The sequence below is a fragment of the Pinus tabuliformis genome, chromosome X (genome assembly GCF_031772625.1).
Source record: "Pinus tabuliformis cultivar Carrire ecotype Pingquan chromosome X, CPIR1, whole genome shotgun sequence".
NCBI classification, from domain to species: domain Eukaryota; kingdom Viridiplantae; phylum Streptophyta; class Pinopsida; order Pinales; family Pinaceae; genus Pinus; species Pinus tabuliformis.
In genome coordinates, this window is record NC_142308.1 from 606,996,044 (window position 1) to 607,002,043 (window position 6,000).

General features: G+C 35.1%; 1 pseudogene across 1 annotated transcript in view; it reads left to right on the forward strand.

The window, feature by feature from the left end:
* The window catches only part of LOC149141502 (ubiquitin C-terminal hydrolase 13-like), a 239,702-nt pseudogene extending 235,530 nt beyond the window's left edge, over window positions 1-4,172 (forward strand). The window contains exons 27-31 of the transcript XR_016264985.1: window positions 1,722-1,808; window positions 1,952-2,065; window positions 2,165-2,239; window positions 2,361-2,447; window positions 2,536-4,172. The product of XR_016264985.1 is annotated as a ubiquitin C-terminal hydrolase 13-like (transcript). The remainder of the gene's footprint in view (window positions 1-1,721; window positions 1,809-1,951; window positions 2,066-2,164; window positions 2,240-2,360; window positions 2,448-2,535) is intronic.
* The last annotated feature ends 1,828 nt before the right edge of the window (window positions 4,173-6,000 follow it).

Below are 6,000 nucleotides of genomic sequence, written 5' to 3' on the forward strand. Positions count from 1 at the left end.
TGACACAGAGGGCCAGAGGGCTGACGCAGGGCCTCCTAAGGTTGACGCAGACCCATCCGGGGTGACGCAGGGCTAGCGCTGAGTAGTGAGGGGCTGACACAGTCCAGAGAGAGGCTGACGCTGGGGTTTCTGGGGTAGATTGGTGCTGAGGAGCTGCCGGAAGGATTATCCGAGGTTTCAGCGAGGAGATTTGTCTCAAACTGAGAGGTATTACTGCCAAGGAAATTCTCTGTTGGGTAGGCCAGTTTCGGCACCTAGATTGTACTCTGATATTGCTTAATAAGAAAACCCTTAGATATCTGCATCGGTTTTCCCACATTGGGTTTTTCCAGGGATATTGTCCAAAAATAATGGTGTGATTGTTTATGTTTCCTTTAGTTGCTTATCTGTAATATGTTGAGCATGCACTAGTGTTTATTTTCAGTATTTACATTGTAAATAACTTGTTAAGTAAAATAACAAGTAGGTAGGAATAAATCAGATAAAGTGCATGGAGGGTTTCTAACTAAGTAATCTTAGAAACTTCAACAGAGAAGTGTAACTAGGTTCGGTCTTCATAATGACATATGTAATTGATGAAAAGAAGAAAAATATAATTTTTTTCGTGATGCTTGTCTTATGGGTTTCATGAGCAAGGAATTTTATTTTAATTAATGGCTCCCATTGTGAGCCTTTAGGTTTTGTCATCTAGTCATAAAAATCTAATTGAGTCAATGTCATGTATGAAGGACCCTTCTTGGGCATGTTACATTTTGTATGAGTCATTAAAATAAGTATGAAAGCCCTCCAAGACAAGCACAAGACCTCTCCTTCAAGTCGGCTCAAGATGAAAGTAAGATAATCTCCAAAAGGCATGTTGGCCTCGTCTCCAAGTCATGTCGGCTAATTTGCATGGGAAAACTACTATTTATAGGCAGCTTGACTTTCATTCTAGACAATGAATTCGGTCTTGCATCTGAAATACATCAGAAGGTGCAAAAAGTAGAGATAGAAGCCTCTCATCTAGCGCAAGGAGGAGAATCCAAGTTATTTTGGGACTGTTTTGGTTAACTTTTTCTCGCACGTGTGGCATGTATTAAGGGTTCTGTAGTAGGGTTTTCTCAGACAGCAAAGGAGCCAAGAAAAGGATCTTTATATCAGCATACATCATAGCTGAGGTCATAAGATTGAGTCTCCTAGTCAAGCAAAAAAGGAAGACATCTCCAAACAGCTCACACGTGAGAATTAGATAAGCTGAGAGTTGCAGATCTGTGGATGAGACCGAAATTGCAGAAGTGTAGACAATTTGACTTGCGTTGACCATAGGAGGAAAGAGCAACAAGTTTGTTTCAAGGACTACATCAAGGAAGGTGTGTGACTTGGTCTTGGAGTGGCAAATAGGTTAAGGGTCTTGGTCATGGTATTCGTCAATTGGAATCTCTATAAGAAGAAGAATTTGTTCGAGTTTTCCTCTCAAGTGGGAGAAGTTTTGGCCTTGGCTTATAGCCTATATTTTGTGTCTCTTGTCTCTTTATGGTTCATGCATTGGTAACTGTTTGATGAAAAATAATACTATACTAACATAAGTAAAAGAAGATCCTAATCTAAGATGTAAAAAACATTCACAAGCAGTTACTAATAGAAGAGAAATCACTTAACATTGATGCCCTAGATTTCTCAACACATTGTTGTAATGATTTTGATATTTCTTGATGATTACTTTTATTGACATCTCTGAGCAGGTCCCAGAAGAGGAGAAAAATATAGGTCCCCAGGACTGGCTAATTCATGTGTATCATTTCACAAAGAGTGCATCTCAGAACCACATGGTAAATTTATTAGTTTTCTTTACATGGACTTTACTAAAATAAAGGATTCTATGCTTTTAAGCTTCAGTGAGTGTAACAAGTGCAGTGATTAAATCTTTTGATTTAAAAAAAAAAAATTCTGAGCTTTTTAATTTTTTTTGAAGGTGCAAAACTTCGGCGAGCCCTTCTTTTTGGCTATCCATGAAGGCGAAACATTAGCAGAAGTAAAAGAAAGAATAAAAATGAAATTGCATGTTCCCGATGAAGAATTTTGCAAGGTAGAGAACATTTTCTGTCTCTAATATTTCAAAATATTAGTAATCCAAATTTGCTTCATTTCCATAATTCAGGTTTAATGTCCCTTTCTTTTGTAACAGTGGAATTTCGCATTCGTTTCTTTTGGTCGTCCTGAATATCTTCAAGACCCAGACATTGTGTCTACTTGTTTTCAGGTAATACACTTTTACTTATGCTTTTGTGATGTTTCTTGCCAGGAGTTCAATTGAAATTAAATGCTTACAAAGTTTGATCAGGTGCATTTATTTCAGTTATTTTGGTTTGATGCTTCTACAGAGGCGAGATGTGTTTGGAGCTTGGCAGCAGTACCTTGGTTTGGAGCATTCTGATAGTGGTCCAAAGAAATCCCTCCAAGCTAATCATGTAAAATTCAATTTTCTTTGTCTAATTACTTAAAAGTTTGAGTTATGGTCTTAATTAACTTCAGTGTTTGAATACTTCATCTGGACAGGTGATTGATAAAGTTTCCCCAGGGGTATCAGTTACTCCTATCTCAACAAATATTCCAGTATTTTCTTCAATTTTCAGACCAGTTTCAGAAATTGAGCCAGTAGTTGAAACTGTTGCATCTCTAAGTGAATATTTCTACAATTCACAAACCAAATCAGTTATTAAAAGGTCTACAAAGAGCAAGCATGACTCCATGGAGACACCTACTGAATTAAGCTGGCAAGCCAAAGGTGATACTAAAGATAAAGCAATTGAAGCAGCCTCGGCCTTAGGAGCTTTTGTGACTTATTGTCAAGGCACGGTAGAAGAGCTGTCAGGAGAATTTGAAAAAAATCTTCAAAGGATAAAAGAACTGGAGGCTGAATTGGAAAAGAGCAGAGTCTTTGGTGAACAACAATGGCAATCTCATGCCGTTGTTCTCAGACAGGGATTTACGCTAGCAATGCAGGAAATGGAGTCAAGGCACAGTTTGGAAAAGGCAGAACTGGAGCAACAACTGCAAGCAAAATTGTCAGAATTAAATAATCAGCATCGCCAAGAAGTTGAAATTTTGAAACAAGCTAAAGAAGTAGAGATTAGAATTCTGAAGGAACAGTCAGATATTAATTTGCAAACAATCACTACAACATCAGAAGCACAGATAAAATCCCTTGAAAAACAACTGGCCCAGATTCGAAAGGCATCTCTGAACATAGATATTTTCAGAGAACAGGCTCTGATTGTAAATGAACACCTCAGAAAGGTACAGTTAAAATTTTTCAAACAGTTGGGAAAGATTTACAATTTCTTTCAAGAATTAATTTCTTTTACTGATCAAATTAAATCAATGACCAAGGAGGATCAAGTAATAAAAGATCAATTTGGCAAGATTATAGACTGGGAGAAGCAATTTGATCCGGAAACAATAGAAAATTTGTCAAAAAGAGATAAAAAGCTGATGCAAGCATCATTATATGAGAGAGACACAAATTCCAAAATTATTGATGAATGGATTAAGGAAGCCATCAAGTGGTGCGATGTTGTATGGGACAATGGTTTGGATATTACTAAAGAATTTTGTATGCCATACCTTCAAGGACTTAGGGAGGCCTTACCACCAGTCATTTGTCAGCAAACTATTGAAGAAAACAGGTCATCCGACAATGAGAAGATCAAGGGAATGAATACTTGGGATCCACAAAGTATTCAGACATTTTATCAGCGTCCTTATGAGCAAATCAAATTAATTTCTAAGTTCTCATCAAAATACAACAGAAAGAAAAAGTACATTGAGAGACATATTTCTCAATGCCAGGTCAGCTTAAATCGTTTCATACCGATCCATCTTCCACAGCTATCTGATAAGTTCTTGCAATGGACCCAGTACATCAAAGAAACTGCTAGTAGATCAAATGTAGGAGGAAAATTAAATATTCTGCCAAGTTGACAATAGGATTTAGATAGATTGATAAGATTTTGTTTGTTGCCTATTTCATGTAGATTTTCTATATTTAGAGAAACAAATATTATCATACTTTTTGGAATTTTTAGTATTTATAGAACCCTTCACGTTGGAGTAAGGGTTGGAAATTGTTGTACTCAATAACACTAGTATTATAATTAGAAGTTGCAAGCAATTTTTGAAAACCACTCAGGCATTGATGTATCTTTGAATATCGTAGTTTGGATATTTTATGACTCTTTAATTTCTTTTTTGATTGATCACTTTCATTTATGTCAAAACTCGCTGAATATTTGAATGTACTTTTATTTTTCCTTATGAAATGAAACTGATTAAGTATAATGTTTTGTCGAAAGGTTTAAACAGACTCAGATTCCTTCTTAGTGTTTTGTCGACATTCTATTCTGATATTCGAAAAAATAGTTTAAACGGTTTGCTCTCATTTATGAGATAGGTTTTCTTTCATTCAAATAGATTAGTCCTTTGCATGCAAATTAAATTTGAAAAAATATAATAAATATACTCTATTTTTTATAAGCTCTTTAACAGGAGCCCAAAATCAATTTGGAGGTTGACTAAACCCACATATTTGTTCTAAGTTCTAACTATTGTTGTGCGTTCTAAGTACCGCATTTGAGTGATTGTCCTCCCCTCTACTCTTTAAACACTTGAAGCCCAGCACACATCTACACAATAGTTTGTATATATCGTTTATATTAAGTATAATGTTCTATCGAAAGTTTTAAATAGACTCAGATTCACTCTTAGTTTATTTTTCAACATTTCTATTATGATATTTGAAAAAGAAGCAGTTTGCTCTCATTTATGAGATAGGTTTTCTTTCTGTCCGTTGACTACTACGTGTCAACAACCCACAGCAGTACACCCCCTTTTTTCGTAAAAGGGGTAGCACTTGATCAATGTGTCCGGGCTGTCTAGCTATCATTATCAGCTTGACTTCCAAGATGTTATGTAAACTCTTTTTGCATGTGTATAATGTAAATAATCTTAGCAGATCCGTGTCATGTATGTAGCGACCTAGGTAAACCTACTTTTCTAGTGACGATCTCCATTCTGGCAGGTTTTTTGTCTCACCTATCTATTTTCGGATGGTCGATAGAGTTTTCTTCCAGTCTTACCCCAAAGCTGGAATGAATTTTTTCGCTAGGATCTTAGACGAGTCCTAGTGTTCTAAATCGAGTTTATGTAAAAGTAATTTGAGAATAATCTTAACTATTTGGTTATGTTATTTTATTACAAATTACTTGGTGTGGTGGATTATATTTGTGTCGCAGAAATGAGTAGTCTGTGAGGGTCTATTACAAATGAGTTTTCCTCCTTATGATGTAAAAAATATGAAAATCATGATGTAAAGTGCCTTGAGGGTTGGAAAACTAATTATCCCCTCCTAAGTTAATTAATTAATTTTTCTAGCCAAAAATTAATTAAAATCCTAAGTCAGAAATTTAATTAATTCTAAGTCCTTGGTAAATTTAAATTCTCCAAAGGCAAAATTCATCGGTCCTTAAAAATTAAATTTTAAAATGTCCCGGAACTAAGGTAAATTAATTATAATGCTAAATTTTAAACATTTAATCTCTGGGGATTAAGTCAAAGTCAATTTTTTTGGGAAATTAACTCACAAATTTTATTTTTGAGTTAATTAAAATGCATTTAATTAAAAATTCGAATTTCCTCAAGAATTAAATATTTCAAGGGATGAGATTAAAAGAAATTTTAATCTTCATCAACGGTCAAGATTTCTTTAACGGGGACCACTCAAATTAGTCGTTGGAGGATTTATCTTTAAATAGGAAGTTATTTGTCAGTCGATGGATCCGACCTTTGAGTTGTGTGCTTAGCGAGAAGGTCTTATTTAATTTAAGTTCTACTGGTGTTACTCTTCATGGGAATATTGTAAGATGTATTGTTTTCATGCATAATTTTTTCTAAAGCCATTGATGATAACTTTTAAATAGTGATTTGACTACAGGTATCTTTTTTAGTCGCTGGGTTTGAATAATA